The sequence below is a fragment of the Sphaerodactylus townsendi genome, linkage group LG02 (genome assembly GCF_021028975.2).
Source record: "Sphaerodactylus townsendi isolate TG3544 linkage group LG02, MPM_Stown_v2.3, whole genome shotgun sequence".
Lineage (NCBI taxonomy): Eukaryota > Metazoa > Chordata > Lepidosauria > Squamata > Sphaerodactylidae > Sphaerodactylus > Sphaerodactylus townsendi.
The window spans coordinates 78,536,323-78,550,906 of NC_059426.1; the positions used below are offsets into that span (position 1 = coordinate 78,536,323).

General features: G+C 43.4%; 1 protein-coding gene across 8 annotated transcripts in view; it reads left to right on the plus strand.

Annotated features, from left to right (window-relative positions):
* TSPAN4 (tetraspanin 4) overlaps positions 1-14,584 on the plus strand; it is a 672,180-nt gene that overhangs the window by 414,883 nt on the left and 242,713 nt on the right. The window lies entirely within an intron of this gene.

Here is a 14,584-nt window from a genome sequence, read left to right on the forward strand (position 1 = left end):
ATTTGTGCTGAAGTCCTCCCACCCTCAAGAAAAAAGTTTTCTTCCATCTCATCTGCATCAGTGTTCCCCACAATGATTCCCATAAACAGCTCAGCTCCTTGAATTATGCACATTCAAATGCTATTTGGAATATATGGACTGTCTCATTTTTTTTATCTTGATCTATGCTTCCGTTTACAGGTAAAAGGAATGTTATTATAGCTGAAGAAAAGGAGAGATTATTTCTCAAGAACTATGTCTGAAAAAGGGAAATGCTGGGTATAACAGTAAATGCTAAACCTATTGCGCACAAAAATTCAGATTGTAGAGAAGGTTATATAGAATTCAAAATAACCCGCAGGGATGACGCTTGCAGAACCGTTCCCAAAATTAGCTCTAAAGATTACTAAAATATAAAGCAAGGTCTGTACAATATAAAGATCTGTACAATCTCTGTGAATTACTTGGGAGGAACTTCCTGTCTGCAGCATAAGAAGGATCTTCCTCCAGGCCCTTTCTACTCTTCTCTGCCAAAGAGCGGGAATCTGTGTACACTCTTGGTATTTGCTAAAAGTATTTGCCAAAAGGCCATTAGCTGCAGTGGGAAAACTGCATCCCCTCTGGCTCCTGCATCTAATGGGTATTGAGCATGCAGTGTAATGTGCTTTCTAAGGAGGGGCAAGCATGTTGGTGTTAGGTAATGAAAGGGATGGAAATCACAACCTGGTTCCAAAGATGTGAAGGGGAATGACTGGTTTTTGTCATGCATAAAGGTGTGGGTGTGCAGCCAGCATGGCCTGTCGCTACAGAAATGATTGCTTACTCCAGAGGAGATAAAGCATTTGATATTGCTTGTCATGCAAAAACTGAAGCTCTCTGACTATACAGGAGACCTTAAAGCTGTCGCACAGAAATAAGATTCCCCACAAGGAAACCCAATCAATTTGAAAGCATTTCAGACTTGGATTAAAGCTCAGCTATGCCTCTGTTGATTTTGTTGGCACTGAGTGTGCTAAGCCTAAATATGACCTTGAAATGGTTGTTTTAAGCCTCCCTCATTCTAGGATCAAAGGCCTGAGTATTTTTTTTAATAATTTCACCTCCCATAGGATAGTTTTCATTAGCGAAGGTTTTGATGTTCTCTTTGTGTTCCTTGGAATGCCCAGCATCTGCAGTCTCTTAGATTTTTTTTCCTTGAAAAACCCTAGAATTAGAAAATTTATTCAATGAACCAAAAGTGCTGCTGGGGAAGACAAAGACAAAACAGTACATGCATTGATCTAAAGTTAGCAAATATAGAAGGGGAATTTAGGCAATCCTGAACATCAGTTTACACCTTCCACATCCAATTCTATTGTATGCCCCCCCTTTGATGTTTCCCAGCAATTATGTCCCACATTTGTACAGGAGAAAGATAAAAGATAAAAGACTAACTCATAATTCAGTGTCCAAAAAAGTAGATTTTTTTCCCCCTGTCTTCCAAAATCACCAATTTGTTGTTTCTAATTTTGAGCTGTTGCCATCCAGGGGGCAGTCTATTGAATTACTTTTTTGTTGTTAAAGCTGTGATATAGAAATTAATGTCAGCTCAGAGTTCTTTTTATTTAATTTCCAATAAAAACAGGTCTTTCAGGCCTCCTAAACATTTGTCTGCTCTTGCAGCAGAGTACTTTGTTTTTAGTGCCTGTTTGCACACTTGAAGTCTTTCAGTCCCTCCCAGGGATTCGATGCAATGTTCCAGTGAGCATATTTCTTTCACTACAGCTTCGTTTGCTGGACAAGAACTTTAATGAGGCAAATAAAATAAAATAGTGACGATGTCATGTCCTTTTGCATCAGTCCTAAAACAAACAGCAAACTTGATTGCAGATGGTAATAAGTTGGTGTCCCACCCTGTGGATACATTATGCTAGAAATATATGTTAAACTGGAGTTGCAATTGATGTTTGACATAGGATATGTTTCCGTCACAGTTTAATACAGCACACCAGTGGTATACCTGCCAAAGGGACATGGGTTACCCCATGTCCCTGGGTGCCACCTATCTGGTTATGTGGGGGGCACAAAATTGCCCCCCACCCACTGAAGCCTTCTGCGGGTCTGCTGGGCGCCCCTCGGTCCCACAATAGGAAGAAGCTGAAGACAAGGCACCAGGGAGGCAGCCGGCTGTAGGCACAAGCCCACCAGCAGCTGCTGCCGCTCCCCCCCAGCTCAACCTCCATCAGAGCCTGTGCCCAGCCACCTCCCTGCTGCCTTGTCTTTTGCCTCTTTCTCTTGCAGGGCCGGGACAGGGAGGCAGCTGGACGCAGGTGCCAATGGAGATTGAGCCGGGGGTGGTGGCAGCAGCCGCTAGCAGGTCCGCGCCTGTGGCCAGTTGCCTCCCCACACCTTGGTGCGGCCCCACAAGAGGAACAGGCCAAAGACCAGGCAGGGAGGCAGGCAGCTGCAGGCACGGACCTGGCGATAGCTGCTGCCACTCCCCCGTCTCAACTTCAATTGGTGCCTGGAGCTGGCTGCCTCCCTGCTGCCTCATCTTTGGCCTCTTCCTCTTGCAGGGCGAGGCCGAGGGGCAGGGAGGCAGCCGTCCGCAGGCACTACCCACACCAATGATGTTTATCATTATGGTTGTCATTTTTTCCCAACGCTGCCAACAGGAAGTCTGATGCATGCAGTGTTCATGGCACTGAGCCTTTTTGCAAGTGATCCCCTGTGAAGCTGGAACTCAGCAGTTTTCTCTTGCTTTGTCCCTTCATTAGCATATTCACATGGGGCCAAATTGCTAGGATCCGCTTGGCCCTTCCAGACCCCTCATAGTTCTAGACACCTCATCAGTAGTTCTAGACCTTTGCAAAGACATTTTTACATTTTTAGCACTCTGTTGTACTGATGCATGCTCACCAGAATGCAACAGGGTGTCCAAGGTCCAACCAAGACATTTTTAGCACTCTGTTGTACTGATGCATGCTCACCAGAATGCAACAGGGTGTCCAAGGTCCAACCAAGCTCCATGAACCCATAGAACCAATTCCTGGTGCCCCTCAATCAATTGGAAATGTTGGTCAAACTGTGCTGCGCTGCTCTTTGCTGTGCTGTCCCTCTACATTTTGGCTCCAGCCCCAAGAACCCAGCTATTTCTCAACAGATTATACTATACTTCCTGCAGGACCTCCAGTCACTGTTTGCACTTTTGACTTAGGGCATACAGCACAGGAGCAGAGGGCATGGCACCCCTAGGACTGTCCATGCAGGATGAGCTCCATCCACTTGGGAAGATTACATCATCTGCGGTACAAAAAAGCTACCTCACCCACCTTCCAGTGACCCCCAGAGATACATACATAAATACACAGTTGTGATGGATGAAGATACTTTTATTGGAGGGTTGTAGGGGCAATGGGGCAGAGAGCATGAAACTGCACCTCAGTATCACTCCTGGAGAAATTGGTGTAATTCTCCTGGGGTGGCATTCAAATGAAGTGAAGAACCAAGAGGAGCATTCAGTTGCACACAATTGACGACTTCCAAGGACAGGCTTGTTCTGCAGACAGGGCTCAGTGTGGCATGGGTGGAGGAGTCAGAAATTGGAGTTGGATCACCTCTTGCAGAATAGGAAAAAAATGTATCTTCAGCAAGGGACCAAGAGCTCCTTAGTGGGCACTGACAGGTCTTTAAGGAGTCACCAGAGAGTCCACTTGGCAGCCCTTGGGACAGGGCACTGCTGTAGGCACTGCCATCCTCCCCTGGTAAAAAGTTTTTGCTATCCTGAACACCTTCACCTATCTGGAGCTCATGTCCACACGAACAGCACATGAGGGGTCTTTCTCAGCATCCTCCAGAAATATCTACCACAGTTTTGCAACTACTCTGTCAACTACCATCCCCCAAAACAAAAGATTCGAAATGGGCTGTTAACCAGATTCATTGGATGTACAGGTGGTTTCTTCAAGAGTGGGTGTACTATCGCCTCTTTCAGTCTCCCTGGGAACACTCCTTGCTCAAGGGAGTGGTTGAGAACATCCAACAGAGAGTTCCATAGCACCTCACGTCTGGCCTTCACCAGCCCAAGGGACACGGATCAAGAGAGTAGGTAGTATGTCTTATGGCTGCAAGTATTCTGTGTATATCAAACAGAGATATAGGACCAGAAGACAGCCAAGGGGCTTTCAATTCCCCAGCTATATCAACCATAACAAGGAGGTCATGGCAAAGTTACAAGTCTTTATTCACAAAAAAAGTTCACAAAAGCCTCACAGATAATAGCCAATTCCATATTTTTAGATCCCACTGATAGGGATATCAATGACTGATTTACTTTGAATAATTGTGCTGGTTTATCTATAAATCACCAATGTATAGATGATCACAGCCAGTTCTTTGTCTTCTCACGTATCAACTGCAGAAAGAAACAAAGGCCATAGCTGCTACTTGGGGCATTCAGAAGCAATGCTAGGTTCAGGAGTCCTGAACCTAGTTGACGGCTGCAGTTGACGGCTGCCTTGCCAATCCTGAGTTTCAGTTCATTCACCCTCATCCAGTCCATCTCTGTCTTCAGTGCTGCTGTCAAAAGTGATACTTACATAATTCATAACACAGATTTGCACAGTGACATCATTGGTATTACCCAGCAAGCATCATTTCCCCACAGAGCTCTTCTGCACTCCAGAATCTAAAAAAAAACCCAGCACATACTTTATGTTCAGTTTAAATATATATTTAGTTCAAATCCTGAACATAATGTGAAGTTAAACAAATACCTCAAAGGGTAGGCATAGTCATGGAGGCTCTTTGGGAAAGAAGGGATAGATCAGGGACATTCCTTAGGAAGGTAGTAGCTTGGTTGCAGAGCCACAGAAGAGAGCTAGTTTGGCCTGCAAGAGTAAAGGAGGAGCAGGCAGGGGGAAGGCCAACCAGGACTAGCCCCCTTTGGAGCAAAGGCCTCTTGTGAGATAAAAACCTTCTTGAGAGAAAGGGCATGCTAGGGAATGGAAGCAGGAAAGCAGAAAGTAGGAGTGGCCACCGGAAGTGAAACGAAAGGCTCCAGCTGAAGGTGGCAGCTGACTTCAAGCTAGGGAGGAGTTCTTACCAGCCAGAATTGGGGCAGGCTATGAAGCAGCAAGTCCCCTGGATACTTGGAAGGGGACATTCCTGGGCAAGAGAAACCAAGAAGAACTTTTCCCACTTGACTCAGTTAGACCAGCTCACCTAAGCTTAACCCTGGAGAAGGGGTGCAGTAGCCAGGACAGCAGTTTAAGGAGTGGGGAGAAGGACTTAGGTTGCGTGCCCTAATGCCTCAGTGGGTGCAAGGAGAGGCAATGCCAGGCACTAGAGCTGGCATTGTAAAGATGCAAAGTGATTAAACTGACATGGTTACTGTTCTGGCATATTGACTTGTCTTTGTGTATCTCCACAGTGGGATGTGGTCTAGGGATGCCAGCCTCCCCCCCAACCCCCCCCCCCCCACACACACACACCTCACAGTAGAGGTGGGGGTTAAAATTACCAGTTCTGAAGTGGGAAACAAGTGGAGATTTAGGCATGGAACCTCAGGAGGACAGGGACATTAATGGGATACTGTGCTAACTAAATGGCAGTCATTCTGGACATAGGAGGTTTGCCCTTCTTTAATCTTCAGGTCATTATGGGAGCTTGCAATCTGCTCTGAATTGGATACAAATGAGAACTGCAGCTGAGTGTTATTAGCACACTGACCATACTCCAAACCTCTCCCATGGTTTCATGTAGATGCTGAAAAACATGAGAGATAATATTGAAACCTGAGGGGAAAAACAGTCTCTCGGGACTTGTTTTAAACATTTATTTATCATCTTTCTTACTTTAGGGAATTTATCATATTATGTAAAGCCACGTGCTATTTTTTTGTGCTTTGCCATAGCACCCACACTTAATTCCTGTGATTTGCTGGCATTTATGCGTTCTTTCCAACTGATATCCGTTTGGTCTGCCCTGTGTTTGCCATTGTTCAACGTGCTCTCAAGTGTCCGACTGGCAGAATCTTGAGCTCTGTTTGGATAGATTAATTTTGCAGCTGGATTAGTCAGAATACATATGTCTTGAGGCGGCAAAGGCATTTTTATGTGAGACTTCCAAAAGCCCAGTAATCCTGCTGGTGCATTGGAGCACATGTGGATAACCGGGGGCATCCAGAGATCAAGGCAGGGACCAAGCACAGGGAGCGGTCTGGGACAGTGTTCTGAGCTCTCAGAGCTCTCTTTAGCTTGGCCAAGGACAAGAGAGGCTGTACTGACTGGCTTCCTACTGACTGGAGCTGAAAACTTTAGAATGTCTTCTGAGTTATGCATTTTTGGGCAGCAGATTGCAAGTTTCTCAGTAAAAGGCTATAGGGTCCACACGGCTGGACTCCCCTATCTGCTCCTTGGTCCTGAGAAATTTGTAAAAGCTTCTAAGTCATGTTAAGGCTTTCCTGTGCAACTGTCAGCTTCAAATCTGTTGGGCTCTTTTTTCGATCTTGCTCCCTTTCCTGAATTCCTCTCAGACCTAACTCTTAGTGCCCCAGTGCTCCCTGGCTACAGTCTAGCCTCATATCAGCACCACCTGTGCACTCCAAGAATAATATTTCTACCTCAGGCTGACTGCCCTCCTCAACAGCTGTGCCTGTCTTCTCTAAGATTTGGTTTTGGAAACAGCCATTTTGCCCAGACTGGGAGAGATCAACAGCTGCCATGCAACAGGAGCACTTGCTGAGGATGGTTTGGTGTGGAGTACCATTTTTTCTTCTCCTCTCCATGGCTGTGAGGTGAAGTACCTGCAACTTCTCCTGTTACCATGTTCCTTTCTGAAAGGTAAAAAGTGCCCCTTCCCTTAAGCATTCCAGCTAGATAGAAGAATACTTGTTTCTATGTTAGAGAGATAATGTGTGAATTGAGCCAGGATAAGATGAAAATAAGCCACCATGTGGTAGGAAAATCTATTCAGTTTCACATATTTCAGTATTAACATGTTTCTCATTTGATAACTTCAGGATTGCCCGATGAATGAGTGAAATGAGCCATTGCAATCAAATCCACAGATATAGCTCTCACATATCTTGCATCATCTCAGATGCAATACTTCTCAATAAAATGTTTTGACACCTTCAGTCACAAGTCACAATGCAATAAGAAGCCAATGGAGGGAAATGTCCCTTCCATTCTTCAGTTTGTAGTAGGAGAGGTGGAATTAGAAGGATAGTGTGTTTTTTAATCCATGTAATGTATGAGTTGCAGAGACTGGCTGACATTTGAAAATGCAAAAGTATGTTTTCTCTCCCCCTCCCCCGCCCCCCAATATATTGTGAAATATAATTGCCAACAGATTCATTGTGCTGCTTTAAAAGTTGAAGGGTCATTTTGCAAATATTGACAGGCCTGTACCTTCCTCTTGGTGACCCTCTGTGTTAGTGGCATGCTGGATCTTTCTATTGCAAGAAGAGAAATCACACATTCTTTGCAGGACACCCCTGATAGCTTTAGAGCAGTGTCTCCATGTGCTAACTGGATTGCTGTGCCGTTTTACTTCCCTTTTACTCCTCTCTTTTTTGCCTTTTCTTTGGTTTTCAGTTTTCTTTCTTATTTATCACTGTGTTTAATCTATCTGCTTAGAAGTGTACTGGCTTTTAAATGTGCTTGCTTCTGGTCGAGGAAGGGATTGTTGGATTATATAGGTCATCTCTGTTATTGGTTGTTTTTTCTTAATAAAGCCAATAAAAACTTAATAATAAAAATGGGAAACTGTGTTGTTTTTAGTGTTTAATTAATATTCCCAGCATGTGATTTTATTAAGGACACAAGCTTTAAATTGCTGCTGTTGAATACACTCTTCTGCAGTATGTGAAGGTGTGATTCATCTGTGATTTTAGTTGTCTGTAATTTAACTGCAGTGAGATTGGGATGGAGAGCTGCCCAGTTCTCTTGGGACTGTTGTCAGTTCCCCATGGCTGGCAGACCAGCAAAGGACTCAAAGTTGAGCTGGCATTCAAGACATTCTTTCTCTTTCAACTTAAAAAAAGTCACATCTGTCACATATATGCCCAGCCTTCTCCTTTTCTGGGAGAGCACCTAGCTTCATGATGAATGGATGAGTTCCAAATTTATACAGGTCATTCCAAAATGTATTTCCTTTATCTCTGAACATGGTCTCCAAAAAAGTTTACAAACAGAAAATTTAAAAATGCAAATGAAATAAGGAAAGATAATCTCCTGTGCAAGCACTGGATCATCACGGACACATGGGGTGATGTCACATTACGATGTTTACTGGGCAATGTTTATGGGGTGGTTTTCCATTGCCTTTTCCAGTCATGTACAGATTACCTGCAGCATGGGTATTCATTTTGCTGATCTTAGAAGGATGGGCTCACTTCTGTCGGGATCAAACTCGGATCGTGAGCAGAGTTTTCACTGCAGTACTGTAACTTACCACTCCTCAATTAAATAAACAACTAAAGATCAATTGTAGCAGTAGAACCAAGCAGATTAAAGTTATATATTATTTTAAGGTTGGGACAATAGATCAATTTGCTCCTGGACCCTAAAATAAATTAAAGTATATGCCAGGAACAATATGCTTAGGGAAGATATTCCACAGTTAAGGTGCCACAACAGAAAAGGCACTTTTGCTGGTAGCCGCCTATAGAACTTGTGAAGGTGGGCACAAGGTTCAGAAAATTTATAAGCAGTTCATGCAGCGAAATATGCTCCTTCGGATAGCCTGGAAACTAGTTTCATAGTAATGAAGATATTTCAACAGTGATTAAATGTGGTTGCCATAGTGGATACAAGAATAATCTGGCTATCTGAACCAGTTGTAGTTTCTGAACACTTTTCTCATGCAACCCTGTGTAAAAGTAATTGCAGTAGATGAATTTGAGCATTACCAAAGCATACATTACTGTGACAAGATCATAGGGTTCCCCCCCCCCCCAGAGAAGACTACAAAGCTAGCAGAAGTCACTATGAGGTGTGAAATCCACAAAGTTGATGTGTAAAACAATTTAGAAGTACCCTGAACTTGCAAACCATACCCTTAAAAGAAATAGTTCAGTACCATCCAGAATAGGTTAAATTCTGTGTTCCTGACCAACCTTAACCAACAGCCTCTAGTCTAACTGAGCATCTGTTGATTATGCTTCATTGAGCCCATTTCCAGTTAGACACCTACTCAGGACATGCATTGTCACTTCTTGATTAGAGGAAAAAAAGTAGAGCTTAGAGTCATCAGCATAATAATGATGCCTCATTCCAGATCCCCAAATGACTCGACTCACCAGCTTCATGTAGATGTTAAGCATAATGGACAAAATAAAGCTATATAGGCTGCAGTCCTAACAATGAATAAAATGTGACTTACTTCCAAGTAGACCTGGTTTGGTTAGCTCTCCTAGTATGCTATGAAACACAACAGTAGTGCTGCCCCTTCCGCATGCTACCTTCTGGTATCAATTCACCAAGGAGTAGTAGAATCAGCAGAATTTGGTACCTTCATTCCTCATGCCAGACAAGCTATCTACAAAAATTATTCATTGCCAATCAAAATGAAATCAATTACATGAACACCTTGTCCACTGTCAAACTCCACAGCAATCTAGAAGGGTTGTCTAGGATAGATTGGTGACCAGCCAACATGAGTTCAGACTCCAGAGGAATCCAGTGGTCTCACCATCATATCTGCAGGGCCTGCAAAGTCTCCAAGATGGAGATATTCCATTAGGTCTATAGTTTAAGCAGCAACAGTTTCCAGCTAGCTAGGCTCCCAAATCCACCCACCCCTCCCTCTTTCTTATTATTATAATTTAGTTTGTTATTAAGAGGGGAGATCTGAACTCCATGGGTTATGAACATCTGTTTTATAATATATTTCTGGTGCCATAGAATTTAGAGTGTTGTAGTGGTATTATAATAAGTTATTAGTTATTTTTTAAAATTTGTGTTTAAATGTTTTATGGAATTTTATATAATATTGTCATGTACAGGTTGTTAGCCACCCTAAGCTGGGAAAGGATGGGATAGTAAATTGAATAAAATACAAATAAAATATAGCTGCTCGGCATTCCACCATTGATGCCACTACTCCTGCGTTGTTGTCCATGCCTGTTCAGTGGTAATTACACCAGTGCAAGGGTCACACCACTTCCATTGTGGCTTTGCCTCCCCCCCCCCACCCAGTTAAAGTCCTTGCATTCTTATTCTGAGAGAGTAGAAGACCTCTCAATTCTGGATGTAATAGCTCCACCCTATTCTGCATTGGTCAGACCTCACTTGGATTACTGTGCGTAGTTCCTAGCAATTCAGCAATGATATAGACAAGCTGGAATGGGTCCAGAGGTGGGTGACCAAAATGGTAAAAAGTCTGGATTCCATGCCCTATGAGGAGCAACTTAGGAAGTTAGGTATGTTTAGTCTGGAGAAGAAAAGTTTAAGGGATGACATGTTGAAGAGGGAGCAAGCTTGTTTTCTGCTGGAACACCCCCAATGATGGTGAGAGGGTTTCTGCTTGAACACACACTGATGATGGTAGGAGTGCTGAAGCAGTGTTTTGCACCACATCTGACCACCATGGAGGGCTGTGGTGGCCTGCCGGCAGATATGCCACTCCACTGGGATAAGTGCTCCAGGGAAGGCAAATCTACTAGTGCAGCTCCACGCCACTGCCATAGGCAGGTTCCGCCCCCCCTTTGGATTGGACTGTTAAAGTGCTACAAAATGAAAATTTGCGATTTGTTTGATGTATGAATTTTTGCACAGTTTATACATATAGATGTAGATCAGTGTTGGGTGGTTACATTTTATGAAGGTTCAGAAAGCTGTGGGGGCTGATCCAGAGCCAACCTTGCTCTCAGATTTACTTCAATCCTGGGCGGAGGGGGCTGATCCTTTTTTGGTGGCGGGCGGGGACTCAAGATCAGCACTTTTCTTCCCAGTCAATAAAACTGAAAATGGTCCACAGGAAAATAAGCAGTCTTCCAACGGACCATTTTTGGTTTTATTGGTTTGGGAAGAAAGGTGATTCATAGCATTGCTTGTGAAAATGCCCTGAGTTGGCTTATTATAGTACCCATAATTTTAATTATTCTTTCTTGAAATCGAAGCAGTGTATTTTAATTTTCTTTCCTACCCCTACTAAAAATGATACAGATAGCTCCATAGGATTGTTCTTATTAGCCTGTCAACATGCTAGTGTTTGCATCCCCCCCCCCCCCGATTACCTGAAAATGCCTCTTTTCTCACGTTACTGCACCAAAAGGTAGTGGTGGTGATTTCTTAGCTTGATCGAACACTTTGTACGACTCTGTGTGTTTGTACTGAATGTGTATGTTTGAATTGCTGCCACTTTGTGCCTCAGCTGATCTCTCAGGTTAGAAGATGCATCAGCACATATGACAGCTGGCCTATAAATTGTATTGTCATTGTGGCTGGCTGCTGAAGAAGTATTGAAATGTCAAACAAAGAGATTCTCTTGAGCAGAAATTGGTTTGTATGCAGTGTGTGAAATGTGACCTGCATTTCTGATCCTCTGTTCTTCTTTACTATTGATATTAGCATGTGAATGGGACTTTTTCTTCTTAAGGGATCAGTTACAAGGACAGCTTATCCCTTATCAGAAACAATAATCCTCTATGGAAAATAGCACTGTACATATTCTTAGAGAAAGGCATTAATTTGCACACATAAAGCTGCCTTTTGCAAAGTCAGACCATTGATTTACCATGATCAGAATTGCCTGCTCTGACTGGCAGGAACTCTCCAGGATCTCAGGTAGAGATCTACCACATCACCTTTCAACTGGACATCTCAAGGGTTGTACTTGAGATAAAGCCTCTCCCAAACTCATTTAAAGAAAATGGGATTCTTTTTATGGATATTATCTGATTTACAGTCAAGCACTAGCTTAAATTCTTTTATTCTCTCACTATGAAATAACATGTGAGAGCCATCCCTCCTGTAATAGCCACAATAAGTAGCCATTTATCAATGATGGTTGAACTTTTGTCAGCTGCATCATGATCTCATCTACCAATTTGCATGGGGTTACTCTTGACTGAAATTCTGATTGACCACCTGCAGTACTTTCTGTACAGTCTTCAAGGGCAGCTGCATGTAGAACTCACAGGAGTAACCTAAACTAGTTAGTAACAGGGCATGCATTGCAGTGCAGAGGCATAGCACCAACAGGGACATCCAGGGCAGCTTGTCCCAGGCACTGCAGGAGGTGGCGGTGGCGGGCAGGCCACAGCCGCCATTTCCCCACCGCCCAACGGAGCAGGCAGATGGTGGGGAAATGATGGCTGCGGCCTGCCTGGTACTGCCGCCTCTCGCTCTGCAGGAGGCGGCGCCACCGGGCAGGAAAGCCCCCTCTGCCCAACACAGCAGGCAGCCACTGGCAGCGGGGAGTCGGCAGCAGGGAGCAGGAAAACCCCTCTGCCTGATGGAGCAGGAAACTGCCTGCTCTGTGGGGCAGAGGGGGCGTGGCAGCGGCGGTTCGCTCCCTGACGCTGGCTCTCCCGCTGCGGAGCTGGCAGCGGGGAGTGGGGAAACTGCCCAACTGTCTGCCCCTGCCCCTAACCCCCTCTGCCCAATGAAGCAGGCAGTCACCGGCAGCATGGAGCGGGAGCTGGGAGCGGGAGCCGGCAGCAGGGAGTGGGAAAAACCCTCTGCCTGACGGAGCAGGCGACCATTTCCATGTTACATTACACTTCTAATGCAATAAAGAACATTATAAGAATCCTTTCAAAATGGAGAGAAAGGGGGAGGAGAAAATGGCTGAAGGGGAGGATTATTCTGCATTATGGATGACATACCATCAAAAATAATATTTTTTCAGTAGTAGTATGTAGAATAAACATGACTGAAGAGACAAGGGGAAAAATGACGGGGGGAATAGAGATGGGCAGAATGATTTCACAGAAAATGTTTCTAAGACACAAGGTTTGACCACTATAGTAAGCTGTGCACGTGGAAACAACCATTGTCAGATGAAGAAATGGTGCACAGAGAGCAGTTTGTAGTGTAGGTTCAGGAATTAAAAAGTGAAATCGTACATGTGCATACATATGTGGCAGATGTTCAGACAGGTTAAAAATATTAGCTGTTGTAGATTTTATGGAATGTGGATTAGATATGTTCCTCTGATGTCATCTTGTTAAGCAATATACCCATATTTCTGAAATAATTTCAAAATATGCTCTTTTGCATCATAACAGAAGCTAGAATTGCCTTCGCTAGATATTGGATGTCAGATAATATTCTACCAAGAATAAATAATAAAATGTAAAGAAACTTTTTTGGTAATCAAACTGACAATCTTAAAAAGAGAAATCTATATTTAAATTGAATATAGTTTGGCAAACCTTTTTTTTCAGTAGTTGCTGAACTGATGTCAATAGAGTACGAATATTTCAGTGGAATGTTATCTCAAATATTTCTGTTAATTTACTATATTTCTGTTAATTTATTATGTAGTTTTAAATTAAAGTCTAAAATGTTTTTTCAAAAGTGAAAACAGAGGGAATTATATTTTTTCTCTTTTTCTTTAGTTTCGGCTTTCTTTTATCTTCTTTCATCCAGGCTGCTTTTCTGAAATTAGGAACATTCTAAACCAGCTTCTGTAACATAGTTGTCAGCTTCTGTAACATAGTTGGAGGTCCTCAACTAGGCAGATATTCAATGACAGCAACATTTAGAACAAAATCAAAATAGCAAAATGTGACATTATGTTAGCAGAATGTTGTTTGGTTTTTCTGTCATCGCAGACTATTAGTAAGTAATGATGTTACAGAATTAGGTTTCCTACCCATCATACTGAAAGTCCTACAGCTTGCTGAATTAGAAGTTTGACAGTGTGGACAAAGGCTTTTTAACTAGCTGTTGGAGGGGCAACTGCTTGCTCTCAATGAGAGCAGCATTCTTTTAAGTTACGAATCAAGAAGGGCAGGCATATCTGCACACAAGGGTAGTAGAAACCCCAAATGCAATTGCCCTCAGCAGTCCCTATCATGTCATGCCCCTGTGTAAGTGGCAGAGATTGTTGCCAGACCAGCATAAGCTGTAGAGTCAGAGTACTGTCTCTGTATTCAGTTTTTCCTCAGGTGGGGAGGCAAAACACCTGCCTTTTCCACATCCTAGATTGCATGCTATGGCACTGAATTCAGAGTGGTTTGGGGTACCTGCAGTGAGGGGAAACTCAAGAGAGAAACAAAATCAGCTGTCAGAGAAAAATCAAATTAATAATCAGAAAGTGAAGCATCCAAGTCCTCACAGTCGAGACTTACAGCAGCAGTCCAAACATGCCTGATAAGACTGAAAAGAAAGCAGAATCTACATAAGCAAACATCTTGCTTGAGACTCATCTGCTCCCTGCTTTGAGAGACAATTGCATTGAGAACATCTGTAAACTCCTTGGCTTCTTGCAAAGGGACTATAAATCTAAAGAACCAGTTGCAGCTGGTCTGATTAAAATCCCACCTTCAGCCACCGCTATGCACAGGATGGAGTGAGAATACAATTACCCAGGGGAATGAATCTGGTTAAATCTAAGACACATACAGTAGTCCCTCCACCTGTCGACTGATTGGTTAAATGCAGCTCATGTT